This window comes from Coregonus clupeaformis, chromosome 30 (genome assembly GCF_020615455.1).
Source record: "Coregonus clupeaformis isolate EN_2021a chromosome 30, ASM2061545v1, whole genome shotgun sequence".
NCBI classification, from domain to species: domain Eukaryota; kingdom Metazoa; phylum Chordata; class Actinopteri; order Salmoniformes; family Salmonidae; genus Coregonus; species Coregonus clupeaformis.
Window position 1 is genome coordinate 34586751 of NC_059221.1, and position 25618 is coordinate 34612368.

General features: G+C 44.0%; 1 protein-coding gene across 10 annotated transcripts in view; it reads right to left on the minus strand.

Annotated features, from left to right (window-relative positions):
* Positions 1-25618, minus strand: part of LOC121545359 (membrane-associated guanylate kinase, WW and PDZ domain-containing protein 1) — a 182922-nt gene that overhangs the window by 117675 nt on the left and 39629 nt on the right. The window lies entirely within an intron of this gene.

Consider the following 25618-nt stretch of genomic DNA (forward strand, 5'->3'; position numbering starts at 1 on the left):
GGATCATCCAAATGCACTCTAACAAACTTCAGACGGGCCTGGACATGTACTGGCTTAAGCAGGGGGACACGTCTGGCACTGCAGGATTTGAGTCCCTGGCGGCGTAGTGTGTTACTGATGGTAGGCTTTGTTACTTTGGTCCCAGCTCTCTGCAGGTCATTCACTAGGTCCCCCCGTGTGGTTCTGGGATTTTTGCTCACCGTTCTTGTGATCATTTTGACCCCACGGGGTGAGATCTTGCGTGGAGCCCCAGATCGAGGGAGATTATCAGTGGTCTTGTATGTCTTCCATTTCCTAATAATTGCTCCCACAGTTGATTTCTTCAAACCAAGCTGCTTACCTATTGCAGATTCAGTCTTCCCAGCCTGGTGCAGGTCTTCAATTTTGTTTCTGGTGTCCTTTGACAGCTCTTTGGTCTTGGCCATAGTGGAGTTTGGAGTGTGACTGTTTGAGGTTGTGGACAGGTGTCTTTTATACTGATAACAAGTTCAAACAGGTGCCATTAATACAGGTAACGAGTGGAGGACAGAGGAGCCTCTTAAAGAAGAAGTTACAGGTCTGTGAGAGCCAGAAATCTTGCTTGTTTGTAGGTGACCAAATACTTATTTTCCACCATAATTTGCAAATAAATTCATTAAAAATCCTACAATGTGATTTTCTGGATTTTTTTTCTCTCAATTTGTCTGTCATAGTTGACGTGTACCTATTATGAAAATTACAGGCCTCTCTCATCTTTTTAAGTGGAATAACTTGCACAATTGGTGGCTGACTAAATACTTTTTTCCCCCACTGTACGTGTCTTTAGTATTATTATTCTATCAATATAATGAACCTTTAGGACCCATTGAGATGTGTGAGGGTAGTAGGTACTATACAGTAGGTGGTGGGAGAGTGTGAGGACAGTGTAACTCCAAGCAGTGGAGTGGTCACTCAGAGCCTAATGGGCCTTGTGGGCAGTGTTAGTTAGTTAGTTAGTTAGTTAGTTAGTTAGTTAGTTAGTTAGTTAGTTAGTTAGTTAGGCTGTCCTCAGTGCCAGGCCTGGCTGTGTGTCTCCTCGTCTCTCAGGAGGAAATCTTTGGCACAACGCTCCGTGTTAAACGACACCCAGACGGCCATGAACACTTTTAGTACAGGACCAGAGAGAGAGGGCGTGCAGGATGGGGGATGGCAATGCACACACACACACACAACAAACACAATAATGGTAGTGTCTGGTGTGGAACTAACCAAGCACCACCTGTAGTAATGACCCAAGGTTTATGGTGTGGGGCGAGATGGTTTCACAGGGCCGGGCGAGAGTCCTCAACCAGGAGGCTTCCACTACATAATGGAGGCCGCCCTGTCTGGGCTCTGTGTCATGATGGAGACAGCTGCACACACACACACTCACCTCGCTCACACACACACGCACACACACTCTCTCACGTGTGCACACACGCAGGCACGCACGCACGTGCATACACACACACACTCACACAAACACACACACACACTTATCGCCTCTAATATAAAATTGTGATTTATATTAACAAAATGGAGTAGGCCTGAAGGTGTAAGCAGTAGAGGTGGAAACGGTGGTAAAGGTTAATAATAATGTTGGCCAAATAGTCAAAATTCCTTTCAAAAGCGACTTTTGAACAAATGAACAAAAAATAATTTATCCAAAGGAATCAAAATTAAACTGAACTGATTCCAAAACTGGATTTGGCGTAAGGTACCAGGATAACAAAATACAGTTTACCCACAGATACCGTAAAAAAAAATTGCTTAATGAGCGTTATTTTGTGACTTGTGGACTTAAAAATAGCACTGAAGTTGATTCAACTTAAAATATCAAGGCAACCAGCTGCAATATGATTTCTAGTTTACTCAACACTAGATTTTAGTTTGCTCAAGATTGTTCTGTGTGTGAGGTGCACTTTTGAAAAAGCTTGTTGAGTAAAATTACAAATTCATGTTTGCTCAAAACCACTCAGGACCACGCTCATCATGATCATATTTCCCAGCATGCTCTATTGTAACCCATTCATATACGCTAACTGCTTTAGCACCTATTGACAATAGTATCTTCTGGTCGGAGGAATTTTGTTAAGATCCTTGACGCTCATTCTGAACATTAAAATGGATTGCTTGCAGTACGGTTTTGGAAACATAAGGAACGTACCTTTCATATCAGTGAAAAAGAAAGAAGGAAAAAAAAGGTTAAATTACTACACCGGCTATAGTCAGTGTATGCAATCAGTGTGGCATAGATGGGGAGGAAAAACAGCAATCAGAGCGAGGTCCTCCCAAAAGCTCTGAACTGGTCCTGTTCCCCTTAATTATCCCAGTACACAGCAAGCCACACCCCACCCAGGACAGCCTTAATCTCTGTCCGTTCTAACCCCTCCCTATCTGGGGTACCCATGGAGCCCCCATTTTTCGTTTGAACTTGAATCCCCCATATCACCACCTACCACCTCTATACCTACTGCCATTCACAGCCCATAACTCTGTGGACAAGACAGAAAAACAGAAAGGAACTACAAACTCGGTAAACTTGGTAGATATGGGCACTCTGGCCAAACTGGACATAATAGGTGGATTCTACTTGGGCACATTGGGCAGCGCAGGCATAGGGGGCGGACCTGACCCAGTTTGCCAACGCTGAGCTGCTGAATCAGAAAGAGCAATGCATGATGGGAGAGGGTGTAAGAGGAGGAGTCACACACAAACACACACACACTGAAGCACACACACTGACGCAGGAAAAGGCAGTGTTGTGCTCAAAAACACAGCATCTGCTCACTACTAAATATAGCCAGAAGAACCCAGGCCTACTGCTCCCATTGCTCTGTGTCACTGGCTGAGTAGGGCAGGGGGGAGGGGGAGGAACTGAGGGAGAGAGAGAGGGAGAGAAAGAAAACAATGTACTGAGCAAATGTCAAATTGGCTTTTTACCAAATTACCGTACGACAGACCACGTATTCACCCTAATTGACAAACAAACAAACCAAAACAAAGGCAAAGTCTTCTCATGCTTTGTTGATTTCAAAAAAGCTTTTGACTCAATTTGGCGTGAGGGTCTGCTATACAAATTGATGGAAAGTGAGGTTGGGGGAAAAACATACGACATTATAAAATCCATGTACCCAAACAACAAATGTGCGGTTAAAATTGGCAAAGAACACACACATTTCTTTCCACAGGGCTGTGGGGTGAGACAGGGATGCAGTTTAAGCCCCACCCTCTTCAACATATACAGTGGGGAGAACAAGGATTTGATACACTGCCGATTTTGCAGGTTTTCCTACTTACAAAGCATGTAGAGGTCTGTAATATTTATCTAAGGTACACTTCAACTGTGAGAGACGGAATCTAAAACAAAAATCCAGAAAATCACATTGTATGATTTTTAAGTAATTAATTTGCATTTTATTGCATGACATAAGTATTTGATCACCTACCAACCAGTAAGAATTCCGGCTCTTACAGACCTGTTAGTTTTTCTTTAAGAAGCCCTCCTGTTCTCCACTCATTACCTGTATTAACTGCACCTGTTTGAACTCGTTACCTGTATAAAAGACACCTGTCCACACACTCAATCAAACAGACTCCAACCTCTCCACAATGTCCAAGACCAGAGAGCTGTGTAAGGACATCAGGTATAAAATTGTAGACCTGCACAAGGCTGGGATGGGCTACAGGACAATAGGCAAGCAGCTTGGTGAGAAGGCAACAACTGTTGGCGCAATTATTAGAAAATGGAAGAAGTTCAAGATGACGGTCAATCACCCTCGGTCTGGGGCTCCATGCAAGATCTCACCTCGTGAGGCATCAATGATCATGAGGAAGGTGAGGGATCAGCCCAGAACTACACGGCAGGATCTGGTCAATGACCTGAAGAGAGCTGGGACCACAGTCTCAAAGAAAACCATTAGTAACACACTACGCCATCATGGATTAAAATCCTGCAGTGCACACAAGGTCCCCCTGCTCAAGCCAGCGCATGTCCAGGCCCGTCTGAAGTTTGTCAATGACCATCTGGATGATCCAGCGGAGGAATGGGAGAAGGTCATGTGGTCTGATGAGACAAAAATAGAGCCTTTTTGGTCTAAACTCCACTTGCCGTGTTTGGAGGAAGAAGAAGGATGAGTACAACCCCAAGAACACCATCCCAAACGTGAAACATGGAGGTGGAAACATCATTCTCTGGGGATGCTTTTCTGCAAAGGGGACAGGACGACTGCACCGTATTGAGGGGAGGATGGATGGGGCCATGTATCGCGAGATCTTGGCCAACAACCTCCTTCTTTCAGTAAGAGTATTGAAGATGGGTCGTGGCTGGGTCTTCCAGCATGACAACGACCCGAAACACACAGCCAGGGCAACTAAGGAGTGGCTCCGTAAGAAGCATCTCAAGGTCCTGGAGTGGCCTAGCCAGTCTCCAGACCTGAACCCAATAGAAAATCTTTGGAGGGAGCTGAAAGTCCGTATTGCCCAGCGACAGCCCCGAAACCTGAAGAATCTGGAGAAGGACTGTATGGAGGAGTGGGCCAAAATCCCTGCTGCAGTGTGTGCAAACCTGGTCAACACCTACAGGAAACGTATGATCTCTGTAATTGCAAACAAAGGTTTCTGTACCAAACATTAAGTTCTGCTTTTCTGATGTATCAAATACTTATGTCATGCAATAAAATGCAAATTAATTACTTAAAAATCATACAATGTGATTTTCTGGATTTTAAATTCCGTTTCTCACAGTTGAAGTGTACCTATGATAAAAATTACAGACCTCTACATGCTTTGTAAGTAGGAAAACCTGCAAAATCGGCAGTGTATCAAATACTTGTTCTCCCCACTGTATATCAACGAATTGGCGAGGGCACTAGAACAGTCTGCAGCACCCGACCTCACCCTACTAGAATCTGAAGTCAAATGTGTACTGTTTGCTGATGATCTGGTGCTTCTGTCACCAACCAAGGAGGGCCTACAGCAGCCCCTAGATCTTCTGCACAGATTCTGTCAGACCTGGGCAGTAAATCTCAGTAAGACAAAAATAATGGTGTTCCAAAAAAGGTCCAGTTGCCAGGACCACAAATATAAATTCCATCTAGACACCGTTGCCGTAGAGCACACAAAAACTATACATACCTCGGCCTAAACATCAGCGCCACAGGTAACTTCTGCTCACCAACCAAGAATTCACAAAATGGGACAAACACCAAATTGAGACTCTGATGCAGGATTCTGCAAAAATATCCGCAGTGTACAACGAAAAACACCAAACAATGCATGCAGAGCAGAATTAGGCCGATACCCGCTAATTATCAAAATCCAGAAAAGAGCCGTTAAATTCTATAACCACTTAAAAGGAAGCGATTCCCAAACCTTCCATAGCAAAGCCATCACCTACAACGAGATTAACTTGGAGAAGAGTCCCCTAAGTAAGCTGGTCCTGGGGCTCTGTTCACAAACACAAACAGACCCCACAGAGCCCCAGGACAACAACAACAACACAATTAGACCCAACCAAATCATGAGAAAACAAAAAGAGAATTACTTGACACATTGGAAAGAAATAACAAAAAAACAGAGCAAACTAGAATGCTATTTGGCTCTAAACAGAGAGTACACAGTGGCAGAATACCTGACCACTGTGACTGACCCACACTTAAGGAAAGCTTTGACTATGTACAGACTCAGTGAGCATAGCCTTGCTATTGAGAAGGCCGCCGTAGGCAGACCTGGCTCTCAAGAGAAGACAAGCTATGTGCACACTGCCCACAAAATTAGGTGGAAACTGAGCTGCACTTCCTAACCTCTTGCCAAATGTATGACCATATTAGAGACACATATTTCCCTCAGATTACAGAGATCCACAAAGAATTTGAAAACAAACCCAATTTTGATAAACTCCCTTATCTACTGGGTGAAAAACCACAATGTGCCATCACAGCAGCAAGATTTGTGACCTGTTGCCACAAAAAAAGGGCAACCAGTGAAAAACAAAACACCATTGTAAATACAACCCATATTTATGTTTATTTATTTTCCCATTTGTACTTTAACTATTCTCACATTGTTACAACACTGTAAATACAAGATTTGGTCAAAAGTTTTGAGAAGTATTGGTCTTCACAAAGTTTGCTGCTTCACTGTTTTTAGATATTTTTGTCAGGTTACTATGGTATACTGAAGTATAATTACAAGCATTCCATAAGTGTCAAAGGCTTTTATTGACAATTACATTAAGTTTATGCAAAGAGTCAATATTTGCAGTGTTGACCCTTCTTTATCAAGACCTCTGCAATCCGCCCTGGCATGCTGTCAATTAACTTCTGGGCCACATCCTGACTGATGGCAGCCCATTCTTGCATAATCAATGCTTGGAGTTTGTCAGATTTTGTGGGCTTTTGTTTGTCCACCCGCCTCTTGAGGATTGACCACAAGTTCTCAATGGGAATAAGGTCTTGGGAGTTTCCTGGCCATGAACCCAAAATGTCGATGTTTTGTTCCCCGAGCCACTTAGTTATCACTTTTGCCTTATGGCAATGTGCTCCATCATGCTGGAAAAGGCATTGTTCATTACCAAACTATTCTTGGATGGTTGGGAGAAGTTGCTCTCGGAGGATGTGTTGGTACCATTCTTTATTCATGGCTGTGTTCTTAGGCACAATTGTGAGTGAGCTCACTCCCTTGGCTGAGAAGCAACCCCACACATGAATGGTCTCAGGATGCTTTACTGTTGGCATGACACAGGACTGATGGTAGCGCTCACCTTGTCTTCTCCGGACAAGCTTTTTTCCGGATGCCCCAAACATTCGGAAAAGGGATTCATCAGATAAAATGACTTAACCCCAGTCCTCAGCAGTCCAATCCCTGTACCTTTTGCAGAATATCAGTCTGTCCCTGATGTTTTTCCTGGAGAGAAGTGGCTTCCTCTCTGCCCTTCTTGACACCAGGCAGAGCATGTGAGCGGAGTGGAGCGGGAGCGAGCGGGGAGCACGAGCGGCCTGATTTTGGACAGAGCGCAGAGCGGCATTTTTAAAAGGACGGAGCGTCGCCCTATGTCCCGCTCCAAATTCGCTCCGCTCACACCACAAGTCTGAAGCATGCTCAAGCCTGACCCAGAATCCATCTGTGTCTTGCACAGTCATCAACAGTAGACTATTTTCAGTCAAAACTCAGCTCATTAATGGAGTTCACCAAGTACTTCAAAAAGGAAAATGAGAAGTCATACAGGTGTACTATTAATATAAAACTAACTATCAATGATAATGTGGTTCAAGAAAAAGAATGTGGTGACATCGTTTCAGTCAGTAAAGATTCATTTTGGAATCTAAAAAGACACATCTCTCGAAAACACGAAAGTGTGCTACGTGAACACGCTGGGAAGAAAGCAAAAGGTTAGCAAGTTGAATAGGGTAACTTGTAACAAAAGTGTAAAGTAAATATAGCCTAATATTCAAACAAATTCGTTTTGTCATTTAAAGTAGGCCTAATATATGGTTCGTTTAATTTAATTTGTGTCGTGCATGAATTTGTATTTTATAGAGCGAGAGGAGCAGCAGCAGCAACAAGAGAAAAGGGTTGAGGAATTCAAAAGTTTCTTCACTGCACACAAAGGCCCAACCATAACAAGGGAGAGAAAAAGAGAGCTGGATGTAGCATTTTTTAAATGATTTACATGGACTATGAACTGCTGAGTAAAGGAGAACGCAAAGGGATGCAACACTTCGCCAGCGCAGCTCAACCGGGCTACACCCCCCCATGCTACAACACCGTATGGGACACACTCATGCCACATGCCCTGGAAGAGATGGAAGCCAAACTGCAAGACCTACTGCAAAATGGTGATGGGCTCGTTCTGTCAGCGGACATTTGGACCAGTAGAAGAGGGCACAGCTTCTTTGGCATCGTGGCCAGTTTCATTGATGGGACGTTCCGGGGGCACACGGTTTTGTTGGGCTGTGAGCATATACAGGGGCACCATACCGCAGATAGTATTTACCAAAAGTATGAAAGTGTACTGAAATATTGGAACGTGCAACGACGTGTGATTCGGTTCATCACTGACAGTGCCAGCAACATGATCAAGGCATTTAACCTCCTCCCTGGCACTGAAGAGGAGGCGGAGGGTGAAGTGACCGCGGATGCCAGCAGCAGCGCAGAACATGAAGAGGAGGATGAGGGACCACCTGCGCCCTCGCAAGTCCATGTGGAAGTGATAACCTCTAATGTAGAAACTATGATAAATCAGTACTTTAATGTGTCAAATTTACATCTGAGATGCCCCATTCACATGCTTCAGCTGGCGATCAAAGATGCCATTAACGAGCACGACAACATTAATAGGCTGTTAGTGAAAGTCGGGCACCTGGTGAAAAGTGTACGCAAGAGCACCCTGAATACAGAGGAAACCGACCAATTAGGTGTCTGCCCCACAAATGCCTGCGCCACTCAATGGAGCAGCCAGCTGCGGATGATTCAGTCGTTCATCCGGTTGTTCCAAAAAGACCCGTTATGGCAAAACAAACTCAAGTCTAATGTTGCTAACATCACCCTGAATCAAGTACGGCAGCTGACGCACCTTGTCAGTGTGCTGACACCACTGGCAGACCTCACAGACAAAATGCAGAAGGAGCTGGGGAACCTGGGGATGATCCTCCCTGCTGTCACAGAAATCAAATCCCTGCTCACCGATGACACTCACGCTGCACTTTCAATGGGCATCGCTGCTTTTGCAGAAACATTGGCAAACAACGTGTCAATTCGCTATGGAATATACTATACTGATAAACATCTCATTTTAGCATCAGTGTTAGATCCCCGTTTCAAGACAGAATGGATAATCCGAGATGAGTCTGTATGCAACAAACTCGGGGAGATCCGCGACCTCCTCATAAAAGAAGCTGAGGAAATTAACGCTCCCAGCGGGACACCCGAGACAGACACCCTACCCGCCGCTGACCTGAATCCCGAGCCTGAACCTAAAAGAGCTCACCTGTTCGGGTCATACTTCAGCGAGCAGCTACGCATAACCGGAGACGCCAAAGGTGAAGTCGAAAATTACCTCTCATCCCCGAGACAGAACCCGGACGCAGATGTTATTTGATTTTGGAAAGAAAACTCCACGTCTTTTCCCCGCCTGGCTAAAGTAGCTCGCATTGTGTTCAGCATCCCAAGCGGGTCTGCGAGCGCAGAGAGGGTTTTCTCCGCTGCTGGCCTGCTGTCAAGAAACCACCGCATGAGTCTGAAGCCTCAGAAATTGGCCAAACTTGTGTTCTTGAAGGTGAACTCAAAAGAACTGTAGATAAAGAAAGCAATTTATTTATTTTATTTTATTTTAAAGTTTGATAATGGATATAAGCCAATTTAAATTTTAATCCACGTGCAAGCTGCGCAAAAGTTCAGTTATCAGAATTTTGGCCTAATAGTTAATTTACTTTTAAAACTTTAATGTATAGCCTGTATATTTTTATTTATATAATTAGGCCCATTGATTCGTTTAATTTTACTGGACTTTTTGTGTATATTCCTTCTTACATAGGCTAGGCCTAATTTGTCATTTGAAATAAAACATTTATATTTGGAAAATGTTGTCGTTGCTCTTTAGTTCTTTGGGAGGTAAGGCTGTGGTTTAAGCTAAAAGTGAAATACATGCAGATTTGTTTCCTTTTTTGGAGCGAGCGAGGGGGCGATTTGAGTGGAGCGCGATGCAAACTTCGTTGAGCGCTGAGCGATAATGAGCGGACTGGCCTGATGTGGCTTTGAGCGGGGGGAGCGGAGGGGTGAACAGCTCCGTGAGCGAGGAGCTGAGATTCTCACCGCTCCACTCCGCTCGTATGCTCTGATACCAGGCCATCCTCCAAAAGTCTTCGCCTCACTGAGCGTGCAGATGCACTCAAACCTGCCTGCTGCCATTCCTGAGCAAGTTCTGCACTGGTGGTGCCTCGATCCCGCAGCTGAATCAACTTTAGGAGACGGTCCTGGCGCTTGCTGGACTTTCTTGGGCGCCCTGAAGCCTTCTTCACAACAATTGAACCTCTCTCTTTGAAATTATTGACGATCCGATAAATGGTTGATTTAGGTGCAATCTTACTAGCAGCAAAATCCTTGCCTGTGAAGCCCTTTTTGTGCAAAGCAATGATGACGGCACATGTTTCCTTGCAGGTAACCATGGCTAACAGAGGAAGAACAATGATTTCAAGCACCACCCTCCTTTTAAAGCTTCCAGTCTGTTATTCTAACTCAATCAGCATGACAGAGTGATCTCCAGCCTGGTCCTAGTCAACACTCTCACCTGTGTTAACGAGAGAATCACTGACATGATGTCAGCTGGTCCTTTTGTGGCAGGACTGAAATGCAGTGGAAATGTTTTTTGGGGATTAAGTTCATTTTCATGGAAAAGAGGGACTTTGCAATTAATTGCAATTTATCTGATCACTCTTCCTAACATTCTGGAGTATATGCAAATTGCCATCATAACAACTGAGGCAGCAGACTTTGTGAAAATTAATATTTGTGTCATTCTCAAAACTTTTGACCACGACTGTATATACATACAGTTTTTCTCGATTGCTAAGACACATTTCTTGAAAGCTGCTCTCCTTTTCTCTTAACTGTGAACACAAAACCCAATTTTCAAGCTACATTCACAAAACATCAGACTCTTCTTGCAAAACCAAACTTTCACCTCAAAACAGTTCAATCTGTGCTCAAAACTGAACTATGTTGTCAAATCGTGCCCCGAGTCAATCAAAATAAAAAACACTACTGAACAGTCACTAAACACTACGTAGAAAAATAGAAAACACAATGCTCAGGACATGAAGCTGGAGAAATAAATGTTTATTGTTCACTGTAGGCTAAATGCATGTTGCAAAACAAAAAAAAACTGTGCATTTAGCACTTGTACAAAAAGACAAAACAGAAATATTGTGCATTTACATGTAGCACTTGTAAAAACAAACAGAAATCTTATGCGTTTGCCACTTGTGTACAGTAAGCCCATGTAAAAGAAAGTACAAAAATATACAAATAAGTGCATTACTCAGCCACAGCATCATGTCTCTGTACTGGGTCAGGCCACAGGACTTCATCCACATCACAGGCCACATTTTGTCTGGCCAGGCAACGGGGGAAAAAACCCCTGGCATGCCGTATCCAGGCTTGGCATGCCTCCACACCTATGTCACCACAGGCAAGTCCCATGGCTTGCAGGAGATTTACCCTGGTGTAAGGTTGGCGTTCATATACCTTCCACCGCCATGAGGAGAAGAATTCCTCAATGGGGTTTAGGAAAGGGGAGTACGGTGGAAGGCAAAGATTGATAAAACCTTGGTTCATATTGTACCACTCTCTAACCTGGAGGGCTCTGTGAAAACTCACATTGTCCCAAACAACAACATAGATGGGATGCTCATCCTGCTGCCCTAACAAAGCATCTCGCATGTGATTGAGGAAAATGAGGAGCTGGTGAGTGTTGTAGGGCCCCAGGTTGGCATGATGGTGGACAACCCCATGATTGCTGATGGCAGCACATAATGTGACATTGCCACCACGCTGCCCAGGAACACCAACAATGGCCCGATGGCCAATCACATTACGGCCTCTCCTTCTCCTTTTGGTGAGATTAAACCCAGCTTCATCCATGTAGATGTATTGATGGGGTCTTTCCATTGCATCCAGTTGAAAAACCCTCTGTAGAAATAGATATAGTTTTGTAAGTGATACGGAAAAAGTGATTTAGGCCACTACAGTAAATCACTACTTAGAGTAATCAACATTGAATGTGTCTGGATATATGCCAACCTGTACATACTGGAATCTTTGCTCTTTGACTCTGTCTGAGTTGCGATCAAAGGGCACTCTGTATAGCTGTTTCATGCGCAGTCTGTTGCGCTTGAGGACACGATCAACAGTAGAGAGGCTGACACTGTTGATACCCTCAAAATGTAAATGGTCCTCAATGATCTTCTGCTGAATTTCGCTCAGTTTAATGGCATTTTTCTTACGGACCATATCAACAATTAGGGTCTCTTGGTGTGGGGAGAACATACCTGTCCTCCCACCCCCATGTGGCAGTCTTTCAATTCTACAAAAAGAGAACATGGAGTTACAAAAAATATACATGGAATACTAGGCCTACAAACAGTTAGACCAACCCTCCATTACAATACTACAGTACATTGGTACAGTGATGTACTGAAACATATATTCACTTACAGTATACTGTGGTACAGTATATAGTATGTCATACAGTAATTGCTGTCAACATTTACATACTGTACTATAATGTCAAAAAAAGGTAATTACCTGTTCTCTTCTCTAAATCTTCGGATTATGGTGGACACAGTGAATCTACTGATGTTTGGTTGTACCCTTTGTCCAGCCTCCCTCATGCTCATACCATGGACAAGAACATGGTCAATCACAGTAGCTCTGATTTCATCAGATATTACTGTTCTTTGTCTTCACTGACCACCTCGACCACCTCGACCTCCTCTCACACGAACTCTTCCTCTCAGATTTCTATCCATTGTAGGGCCTCACAAACCAGTGCTCTCTGAACTGGCTTACTGTATATGTTCCCTCACATCATTAGCCACAAGTGTGATCAATTTTGAGTTGTTGTGTTCAAGTGGTGATACCTGTGCTCTAATTGTGTTTGACTTTTGTCACATGTGCTCACCATTATGCAGCACGGGTGCATCACAATGAAAATGTGTTGGCAAGTTGTGTCTAAACAGGTGAAAGTGCTTATGGTTTTGCCAAAAGAGTGATTGATTCAATCAGTGGGTTCAGGCAACTGAGCATTTGGTTCAGACAATAGGGTTTAGTGTTTTAGCAATTGAGAAAAACTGTAATATGACATTTGAAATGTCTTTATTCTTTTGGAACTTTTGAGTGTAATGTTTACTGTTAAGATTTATTGTTTATCTCACTTTTGTTTACTATCTACTTCACTTGCTTTGGCAATGTTAACATACGTTTCCCATGCCAATAAAGCCCTTAAATTGAAATTGAATTTAAAGAACAGAAGCACGAGGGTGGAAAGAGAAGGGGAAAGAGTGAATGAGAGAGCTGGTGGGGAAAGACAAGGGGGAAAGAGAGAGAAGAGAGAGGGTGGAAAGGAAGGGTGGAAGAGATTGAGTGAGTGAGTGAATTAGAGAGTGAGAGAGAGTGAGAGAGAGAGAGAGAGAGAGAGAGAGAGAGAGAGAGAGAGAGAGAGAGAGAGAGAGAGAGAGAGAGAGAGAGAGAGAGAGAGAGAGAGAGTACGCTACTGTGGGCACTGTCCTAAATAAAAAGATAGATCCCACTTAGAACTTCCTGTCCGCCTGGACCAGAATACACAAACCAACCTAGCAGACTAAACAGGGACGGCAGCACACCACGTTAAGTAAATGTATAATCAAAATGATATAATTATCGTGACACATCCAAATAGGTGAGTGACATGGTAAGAAATAATTTAGTAGTTGTAGATCAAGATTTTGTATAAAACACTTTAAAGTATAGAAAGAAAGAAATGATTGAGATTCATCATAACCCTTACCAATATACAGCCGATAGCCAATGCAATGACAGAAACAAAGTGAGCGAGAGAGAGAGAGAGAGAGAGAGTACGCTGGTGTGGGTACTGTCCTAAATAAAAAGATAGATCCCACTTAGAACTTCCTGTCCGCCTGGACCAGAATACACCAACCAACCTAGCAGACTAAACAGGGACGGCTATTCCTGTCAAATAAAATAATACCAAACCCAATACACTCCAGATGGGGCTCCCTATTTAGGGCCCTGGGGACATTTTATAGAGTAAAACCAACATAGTATTCTTATTCTAGATTTATACTAAGAGACCCCTGAGCTTTAAAACACAAACAGAGCAGGGGAGCAGAATTTCTTTATTTTACATTTTAGTCATTTAGCAGACACTCTTATCCAGAGCGACTTACATGAGCAATTAGGGTTAAGTGCCTTGCTCAAGGGCAATTCGACAGATTTTTCACCTAGTTGGCTCGGGGATTAGAACCAGCGACCTTTCGGTTACTGGCACAACGCTCTTAAACACTAAGCTACCTGCCGCCCTTTATGGGTCGATGTTTGACAAGACACATGTATAATATCCAGGCTCTGTCGCAGCCGGCCGCGACCGGGAGACTCATGGGCGGCGCACAATTGGCCCAGCGTCGTCCAGGGTAGGGGAGGGAATGGCCGGCCGGGATGTAGCTCAGTTGATAGAGCATGGCGTTTGCAACGCCAGGGTTGTGGGTTCGCTTCCCACGGGGGGCCAGTATAAAAAAATATGTATTCACTAACTGTAAGTCGCTCTGGATAAGAGCGTCTGCTAAATGACTAAAATGTAAATGTAAATGTAATAGTGAAATGCTACTTTCCAGAGAAATGTACTGGTGCCTAGGCAGCAGCATACTATAGTAGTGCTTTTGGAGACCATCTACAGCAACTGCTCCTCGTCTTTCACTGTGTTTAGCCTACTGTACTCTAGCAATCCTGGTTCATATCTACATCTGTTTAGCCTACTGTACTCTAGCAATCCTGGTTCATATCTACATGTGTTTAGCCTATTGTACTCTAGCAATCCTGGTTCATATCTGCATGTGTTTAACCTACTGTACTCTAGCAATCCTGGTTCATAAATGTAATGTAATGACATGTGTTTAACCTACTGTACTCTAGCAATCCTGGTTCATATCTACATGTGTTTAGCCTACTGTACTCTAGCAATCCTGGTTCATATCTGCATGTGCTTTATACAACTCCTTTGTCATTTGTTGTCATGCCATACATGTTTGGCTTTGGCATGACAACTAACATGACGGAGGATTTGGCTAAAGCACAAACTGATCTTAAACCAGGCTATGCTGTACCCAGGACTGGGCAAGTTAACTCACTGTTCCCTCAGCCATCAGTTCTAACCCACTGCTTCTGTTAAATGTCACGCCTGCCTTGCTGTAGCATACAAGACGACCCGCTGTCATTAGTCCTTCCTCTTCTACAGGAGCCGATGACCTGGGGCGATAAGACTGAGAGAAGAGATCTCAAATGGCGCCCTATTCCCCACATAGAGCACTACATTTGACCACATATGCATAGGGTGCTGTTGGTCGGTGTCTCCTTGTCTCTTATGTGTCGCTTGCCAAGAAAAAGCTACCGTGTGTCCTGTCTGCCATGTATGAGCTTATTTGAAATGTGACCATGGAAATGAACCTTATAGAGATGTTGATTAATGTGCAAGTCCCTGTCAAATTAATCTAATTAGGTAAAGTAAATTGACCAGTAGTGCACTGGCTATGTGGGGTATATAGGGTGTCATTTGAAACCTAGCCTGAGAGGAGATGACCAACCAACCCTACAATGGAACCACAGGAGGTTGGTGGTACCTTAATTGGGGAGAACGGGCTTGTGGTAATGGCTGGAGCGGAATGAGTGGGATTGTATTAAATACATCAAACACATGGTTTCCAGGTGTTTGATGCCATTCCATTTGCTCCGTACCGGCCATTATTATGAGCCGTTCTCCCCTCAGCAGCCTCCTCTGAATGGAACATATCTGCCTGAAGGGGACTTGTCATCACTTCACAGCAGATATGGAATATAACAGAAGATAATGATATTCCGCCCTTATTAAGGCAAAGACAAGACATGGTCAGACAAGGTCATTTGATTAAGAGTTTGAATGGTTTTGAATGAGGTGGAGAAATCCAATGAAACGGCAACGGTCCTTTTATAAAAAACCTTTCACGCAACCATGAATTATTGAAGTTGTTCTAACCTGTACCAAGAGACTACCACTGAAAGAGCTGAGTACAGTACTGGCCTAATTTACAGACTTTTACATGTGTTAAACTCCAGATTAATTAAAGTATATGGAGCACCCACCCGTACCAGAATAGCAGTTTGAACTGAGGCTCTATCTCTGTGTTTGAGATAGAACCAGCTGACAACAGGCCCCAGAGGGGAACCACGTAATGAATCTGTCACATTAATTTCCTCACTTACCAAAAGTCAGTTGTCGCAGAGGAGCTGCTATTTAAGAAATGCCAGTGAGGCTCATTTTAGGAGGAAGTAAACTATTGTACTAATGAGGCAGTAGTTAGGAACTGTGTTCAACTATGCCACAACCTTCTGGGATACAGGAAATAGTTATCAAATAGTTATGGACAAAATATTTTTTTTAAGTGTGCAACTTCGTAGTGTCATGAGTAGCAAAATGTATCCCAATGACTTCAACTAATGTCTGTAAACATTCACTTATACATACAGAGATTAAGGAACTATTTTTTCAGCTATCCAAAAAGTCCCCCCCAAAAAAGAGATTAATGGGTTCATGCATGGGGCAAGGCGATGGTATTTTCTTACATCCTCAGTGTCTGGCAGACTAACTGAAGGAAGAAGCGGGAGACTGGGATGATAAACAATGGCTGACACGTTCATCCTTCACGCCAGTCAACCTCCAGCCAGCCCCACTGTTTGAAAGGCAAAGGCCATGGAGCTTGGCAGCATAATAACCATGAACATATCAACCCTCAGACAGCAGACTGACACACAGACAGCCTCTGATCTAGGATCAGATTATTATCTGCACTGAGAAGGTCTTGGATCTCTGCTCCTTGCCTTGTCACAATGGCTCCATTCTGCAGTGGCATTATGCTAGAGATCAAACCCAACCCGCATTAAAATCACATTATATCAGTTCACACAAGATTCTACACAGAGAGAGAGAAAGGGAGAGGGAGAGAAAGAGAGAGGGAGTGGGAGAAGGAGGATAGAGAAAGAGAGAGAGAGAGTGAGGGAAGGAGAGAGAATGGGAGAGAGTATTTAGTTATGATGAAGACTCTTCAGCTCAAGCCTCATTGTTTATGTCCTAACATATCTAAAATGCAAATCAAGTGCAAAATACAAAGCTCTTTAATCAAATACATCACAGTGGTCTCAATCAAGGGCTATAGAGTAAAGGGGGTTTCATTTGGTTTTTAAAAACGACGTGCTCTCAAAATTGTTTTGCAGTGAACTACTGTACACAATTGATGAAAATAGTTTGAAACGTGAGAACAAAAGCATGGCACCAATATCATCAACATCAAGTTGAACAGTGAGGGCTAGTCAGGAGTAAGTTAGTGAGAGAACTTTGAGTGTTGGGCCTGTAACTGAAAGATTGCTGGATCGAATACCCGAGCCGACAAGGTGAGCAAAGCACTTAACCCTAATTTGCTCCAGGGGCGCCGTACTACAATGGCTGACCCTGTAAATCAACACATTTCACTGCACCTATTTACTGTATGTGACAATAAATAAAATTATACAAATTTAAAAAACTTGAACAGTCAAGCATTAGCAACACCAATGAGTGTGTTACTTAATGTTCCACTGGCTCAGTGTGAGGGTTAAGCACCGCTCAGTGTACTTAGGAAGTGTTTCGGCCCTCCAGGACTGGAATTAAACAGCCCTGACTTAGAACAACATGCATCCATCCGTCCCCATGGTGACAACAAGACAGATGGACTGCTGGAGAAAACAGGGGTTCTGAGTGAACTGTAGCATTCTGAGGCTTTGTGATGTGCTGTATGTGGTGGTAAATACTGTCAATGGGTGTCCTGAATAAAGATATGGTATTCAATGGAATAACGACCATTGCCATACACCTTAATACAGATATAAACATTGGAGCTTTACAACCTCACAAATCTCACTGCACTCCGAGTTGAGATGCTTTGGTTGCTTCAGACACTTCAGCTTTGGTGAAGATGGGATGTTGATGGCATTTGACGCCATAGCGGCCAAATGTTAATTGTGTCATTAAAAATAAATGTATCCGCTGACATAAACCTTGTAAAGTGCTAGTGATGATCAGCGTAGTGCTCGGTGAACTGATGAGAGCTGGGCATAATTACGTTAAGCACAAGAGCTCTTCATTAAAGCAATGACATGGCCCATATCAGCCTCCAATGGACTGCTCCAGATGAGAATTGAGTCTAATATCTCACTGTGTAATATTAGGCTACTGTGGTTATGCACTGTGCAACCTACATGTACTGCAGCCTACAATTTCAAGCCATGGCATATCTCCCAAAATGACCTTGCTCTATAACAGGGGTATACAACCCAGACTCTACAGTCATTGTTTCTCCCTGGCAGTTCGTTTATCCATTAATGTTACTGATTGGCTGGAGAGTGCACTGTTTTGTCAGTCTTAAAGGGCAAGGAGCTGTGCACCCCTCTTCTATAAGAATGAACAGTTTCACCTCTAACACATGAACTGGAGTGAGGGATGAGGTGAGAGATGGATAGCACATAGATGAAAGAGTGGGAGGGTGTGGAGAGGTGAGGGTAAAGGGCAAAAGGGTGATGATGTAAAAGGTAGAGGGGAAAAGGTGAAGAGTTGAAGGAAATAGAAAGATGAGCATGAGGAGATATATTTGGTTACATAGCTGCAGGAAGTAGGGGTGCTGAAGGTGCTGCAGCACCCCCTGAAATTTTTTTAAAAAAATATAATGAATCACAAACGTAGTGCACTGGGCCTTTACTAGTCCTGTATTAGCGGACCTGTATAGCTGTCTCTAGCGCAAGGAAAAAATTATAATTCTGTGCCCCCGCCCCCACCTAAGGTGAGATCAGAGAAGGGTAGGGTAGACGGACGGTATCTCTCTCCATCCATTGTACAGCAGCACTAAGCTCTAACATGCTCCATCTCCAGTCTTTGTCTTCAGTGTTAATTAATGGCGGCTGCCCTGAGTACTTTAACAGGGCCTTGATGTATTGTCTGTGATGTGACATAATATCTAGACGCTTTGTCCTCTGAGCTCTGTCTTAATGAGCTATCATTGTAATCCACACTACTGGACATCAGGACATTGGGTTACTAAGGATCAGACAAGCACATTAGAAAGATGTATAAAAGCAACCAAAGGCACTTCATAATAACATTATGAGCAGTGTCTTGTAGGGAGTGATATTGTGTGTTCCCTGTTCTCGCCTGGCCAAATAAATACCCAGAGGCTTTATAGGAGTACATCTGCTGTAGACTGATGGATTAAGAGCTCCAATGAGTGCAGTAAAAAGACAGAAACACTTAGGGGGACAACACTATGAAACCAAGACTAATACCATCCCTAGAGAAAGACTAAAGTATCACAACTTCAACAGCAGTATGTTTACTTATTGTAAGATAATGCTGTTCCCCTGTTCTCTGACTTTGTGGTGTTTGTGTGATGTCACCATTGTCTTCTAAGCACTCACCAGAGAGCTCTAGGATAGGGCCCAGTATGAATTCTTCCTTCCCTCCTTCCTTCCTCAATGTAATCATTCAACAGAATGATTTGATTGGTCATGGCAAACGGTTGGAAACATTGCCTTTCCTTATCCAATAACAAACAGATCAGTGATTACCTCAAGGAAGGCAGGAAGGAAGGATGCACGTTAAAAGTATCCGGACAGGGACTGTGTGAGTGTCACGGATTCTGCCGAGGCTGCCCCTCCTCCTTGCTCGGGCAGGTTTCATCGTTCGTCGTCACCGGAGTACTAGCTGCTGCCAATCTATGTTATATGTTTCTATGTTCTACCTGTTGTGTCTGATTGTTTCACACCTGTTGCCCATCTTGTGATTACTCCGCCCCTATTTAACCCTGTGGCTCCCATTGTGTTCTGTGCGTGTTTGTTGTTTGTTCGCTGATGTCGTTGGTGAGCGGGTTTATTCCTCCCTGCGTGGAGGCTTCTTGTTTCTTTACGTGTATTAGTAAAGATACGTTTTTCATTGAGTTCTGTGTCCTGTGCCTGACTTCAGTCTACCGCATACACTGACATCGTGACAGTGAGTTGAGATTGCTCATCCTGACCTCTCTGGTGTGATGTAGAGGACAGAGCATGAGACCTGCATGCTGATTACCTCCGTGGCCCCCTGGAGGTAATCAGGCTAGGATCAGATTCAGGACAGATAAAGAGTTAATAAAACATAGCACTCCACACAACCACAGTGCTACACACACACACGCACGCACACGCACACACACAGACACACACATAGCTTCCCACTCTCCTCTCTCTCTGGACAGGTGCTATAAACATGAGGTGTATTTTATTGCAGAGGCCCACTTGAGAGAGCTATGTGAGATTGCTTGTACCATAAGGACTTGCCAAGGAGAGGGAAAGCTATTCAGAGGTGCCAGAGGTGCCACACACCCACACACACACACACACACACACTCAGTCACACACACTCACACACACGGCTTTGTTATAAATGTTGTGTTTCTTTAATAATCCGACATAAAAATGCTAGAAAATGATTGACACCTCATTATCACCCACTCAGTGCAACAGAATGAGAGGAAGACCACACAATCATGACCCAATGCAAACCAATTTGCACCCAACTCATTTTCACAGTGTACAAAATGAACTGTGAGTAAACAAATAGACTCTAATCTGAAGTATTAATTGAGTAAGACAGGTGTCTGTTACCGATAAACCCATCAAAGAGGAGCTTGTGTTTCACTGAATACGTGAAGAGCCAGCTCATATTGGGTCTGTTGAAGAAGTCTGACATTTTCGAAAATTGCCAAGTTAATACTCTTCAAAAACGTATTTCCTTCCCAATCCGAAGGGGATTGAGCAAAGGGGGTTGTTATTTTAGAAAGCCCAGTGCTCATTCTTTCCTCTGTATTTGTGAAAATAAGTGGGGCCCTGGTCATTGAGATACCAGCTGTACTGGGAACAGTGAGGGCCAGGTATGAATCCCTCAATTATATTACGGCCTGCTTCCTCTGCTTCCTCTGTGGCCCTGGGAGCTAATGAAGAGTAGCCCTGCCGAGGGAAGGCTCTGATTGGTGGAGAAAGATGCTGTCTGCCGCTGGGGGGAGGAGTTCAGACACTGTGACAGCTGGTGATGATGTCACAACCATCTTGAGATTAGGGGGGGTAGCAGCCACACAACTTCTTCAGCACAGCTACAAAACATCCTATTGTATAAAACAACACTATGGTCCATAGACCAAGATATACAATGCATTTACTCATGGAAATCCAATACAATGGCAAGACGAAAGGGTAATTCTTCAATGTCTTCAATTGCTGATGAGGGGCGGTCGCTTGAGAGAGATACAGATAACTACTGTGAAGACTAGAGAGCATTCTGGAACCAAATGGCTACTGAGCATCACCCAGACGTGACACACACACATACACACACACATACACACTTAGCCTGACAAATTCTTCACCACCAGTCCTAAGAGGGTGTGTGTGTTGTGAAGGATGGGGTGGGTGAACTGTGACCCTGAGGGCAGCAGGGTCAGATCGCAGCTGGAGCACCACTCTACCCTACAGGACGAACACACACACAGCTGGTGGTGGACTAAACATGCACAGGGACAGTACATTACAGACACACTCAAGAGAACGGCCAAAAATACCATTCTCAGTCTTTCTTTAAAATATTGCCCAATATTATCTGTAAAATGCGGTGAAGGAGTATACGAACAAAAACTCAGAGTTGTTCACTATTTACTTTAAACTGGCCTGAATCTCATGAACTCAGAGAGGGGGAAATAAACTACAATAAATTAGGGTTCAATACACCTGCATTGTAAAACAGTGCATTATCTCATCCAGGCACAGAATGAGACAATGCATCTATCTGCACGATAAACTATTCTTGATATCTCACGTTTCTCCCTCACTATAAAGCTTCCTCAGTGCAGCGTTCACCCTCAGTACACTCTCTCCCTTGTCTTCCTCCCCTCCCCTCCCTCCTCCTACTCCATCTCTGCCACCATATGGGTCTGTCTGCTCTAGGTGAGCTCAGGACATGGTGTGTGCTGTGATTTAGGCCAGGGGAGCGGTGCTGGGCTGTGCTGTACGGTGTCTGGCTGGGGAGTGTAGATCACAGTGTACCTGTCTCATGGCTGGAGGAATGTGCTGAGTGGACAGTTCCTCATCTGTTACTGCTCTAATGAAGACTGCTGCTCGCTCTGTCTGTGGCTCAGTCTCTGTCTCAGAGAAAAAGGGAGTAGAGACACTGGGTAAGAGAGGCCAAACCCTCACCCACCTTGCCTCACCCCCTCAACAGGGCCAAATTATACCCCTCCCTCCCTCCCTCCCTCCCTACCTCCCTCCCTCCCTCCATCCCTTCCTCGCTCCCACCCTCCGTCCCTCCCTCCCAAGGTCACCCCTCTCCTCATCTCCTCTCTCCTTTCCCCTTCCTTGTCCCCTACCTTCATACGACTCTTCTCTCCCCTCTCCTCTCTCCCGTCTCCATGAGTGAGGCACCAGGACACAGGGTTGCACAAACAGTCCTGTTCCCCCTTCTTTTAACATCATAACATGATTCAGAAAGTAGCCAACCAAATACTCTTCAAAAGACAGATCTAAAAATATGCTTCTGTTTCTTTTCATGTTCAAAACAACTGTCTAAAGAACAACGTTAGAGTTAGATTTGATTACGCAATTTACAGTGGCCCTATTCACTGATTAGAGACCTTAGTTTCTTTTAATAACTTAAAATAAGGCTCTAACTTAAGAATGCCGTCTAATCCAATATTATGAAAGCAGAAACATTGTTTTCATTCGTTCAGAGAGTTGAGCACAAGTCCATACGAAACAAAGCATATCATTCTCAGTGTGATTATATGTCAGCTTGACTGGAAAGAGTTACACAACCACCTCAACATAACTCAGAATGAGTTTTAAAGTAACTGTCCAGTGAAAATCTCACAAGTTCATATTCTGTTAACTCATTCCCAAATAATGTTGTTGACTCATCCTATACTCATATTTGTGGACAAAGCATAAATTGGAGCAAAACCCCCACCTCAAACAGACAGTTTCAAAAATGCTTGCTATTTCCTTAAGTGGAGGATTTCATCCTCCTTAAGAGGTGAGCTGGCCAATCAGCGGTCTACTTGCATTAATATTTATGACCAGTATACACCCAAACCATTCTGTTGTTGGGGTACGCCCACACCATTCCAACACAGAAAATCTGCTTTTTGACATACTTAATTATTATTATTTGGAAGGAAAACTATTTAACTCATATTGTAATTAAGTATAGGTCATAGTTAATAGAAATCTGGAAACACTGGACAGTTACTTTAAACAAACACACAGAGTCAAATTGTCTCTGTGAAGCTCTGATTTTGATTAAATTATTGGAGAGATCAAGAAGGATCAAGGGAATCATCATCCACAGTTGGTAGGGAATAGTGTGTATAAAATTATTTCCGAACAGAGTGTGTGTGGACTGTATGAAAATAACCATTGATGTGATAGGGGGAGACATCTGTCAGATGAAGGTGGATTTGTGTAGGCGAGCAGGCAATGTACTGTAGGGAAATATGGGCCCTCGGAATGACTCATTTGATATTATTATTCTAGCCATTATTCAGTGGTCATCATCATCACAGAGCTCGTCACACGTCAGCTTAGGTTCTCAGTACTGCCTGAAGAAGACTTTTGTAGTCGAAACGCGTTGCAGTTATGCACCCTGATGTCTTGTAAACTGATCTTATCTGATCTGCTCCTACTTACATGTATTCTTTGTGTTTATTATCTAAATAGTTCACTATTTGCACGCACACACACAAGCACGCACACACATATGCACGCACACACACATGCACGCACACACACATGCACGCACACACATATGCACGCACACACACATGCACGCACACACACATGCACGCACACACACACATGCACGCACACACACATGCATGCACACACACATGCACGCACACACACATGCACGCACACACACATGCATGCACACACATGCACGCACACACACATGCACGCACACACACATGCATGCACATACGCACAAATAGCACAAACTATAGTCAGGTTGAGCTAATAGGAGTAGGCCTTAGAATCAGGATGTAGAACAAACTTTGTGTGTAGATTTTCAATTATACCAGAACAATATTGTTTCATACTCGTTTCAACACTAAACATACAGTACCTCTATCTGAAGTGTTTCATATCCGTTTGGCAACCACTGATATACTTAAGCGACTGTTCAATGGTGTTATCTGATACTGTGGGCTACTTTATGTAATTGAGAGGGAGCGATGATAGATAGTGGAATCAAACGCAACAGAACATTCTACTGTCTACACTCAGTTCAATGTTTTTATGAAATCGTTCTCATTAAATCTTTTTTAATCATAACGAAAGTTTTTATTGTTAAGGTTAGCCTTTACGGCTGGGACCGCCAGTTTGTGTTCCGGATTCCTGTGAAGTACCAGTTAGCTGCTAGACGTCATTAAAACGGAGCAGGCTAATGCTAGAAGTGCTAGTCCACCAGTGTCTTTATCCACGGCTGGGCACAAATGCTTTAGGTGTGAGATGATTTCCACACAATCACAATCACAAGATGAAGATAAGGTTGAACTGAACAATGGACAGGGATTTGTCTACCCTAAATGCACCACCATCAAGCAGCTTAGGGAAGATATCCTCTGGCTGCTTGCTCGGCTACGAGAAAAGGATAACCTGCTTTCTAAGTACACCGAACTTGCTGTAGCCCAGGCAAACCAAATCTCAGTTATAAATGCCTCCTATAGCAAAGCTTTCGATGAGTCTGTGACGTTGATCTGTCCCAATCCAACGGACAGATGTTAAGCTCAACTCCATGGCCCGTGGGAGACTTGACACTCGCAAGGCGTAGGAGATCGGGGAGGCAGTCTGGCCACCCTTCATCTATCCGAGAAGATCCAATCCAGCTATCAAACAGCTTTGGCCTGCTTGAGACCGACCTACCAGCCCCCGGGAGTCAGCACGGATCCTGGGAGTATACCACCAGCCGGTGGACGCCCAGTGGCACCCTCCCCCATGGCCACCATAGTTCAGGAGGTTGCTGACTCAAGACAGAAGGGTCTCGGGCTATCTTCCACCTTCCTGGGGTTTCCAACGCCATCCGCTATTGTGAAGAGTCTTTTGCAAAGCCTCCATCCCCCCTGCAGTCCCATCCCGCTCCCCCTCTTCTTTCCCCATCGGATTCCATCATGGCCACCATCATTGTGGGAAGCTCGATGGTGAGAGATTTTGGCCTGCCTAAGGTCTATGGACCGACCAAGGTCCACTGGACCAAGGTCCACTGGAGCCCGTGTCCATGACATCAGCTCCCTCCTGCCCACGGTTCTGACCAACTACTCCAATATTGACACCACTGTCACTCACGTAGGTTTTAACGACTGTTGCTTTAGGTGATCTGAGGAACTGAGGGAGGACTACCAAAAAAAATTTAACACCGTTGCTAGAACAGGGAAGAGAATAATTATCTCTGGCCCCCTCCCATGCTATCGAAGGGGTTCGGAACATTTTAGCCGACTCGTTGCCCTAAACGAGTACCTGAAGAAACTTTGCAACGTCAGGAATGTCACCTTTTGCGACAACTTTGATTTGCTGTGGGAGCAACCAGCACTTTTTAAAAGAGACGGGATTCACTGCAGGGGTTCCAGGATTATTTCCAGCAACATCGCAAACTGTTTTAGAGACTAACAGACAGGGTCTGGTAGTGCTCCAGTCCTCCCTGTCAGAATAAGCAACAAAGGACATGGAAAGAATATCAACTCCCGTAGAAATGGCAAAATGAGAGAAATCTAATTTATGT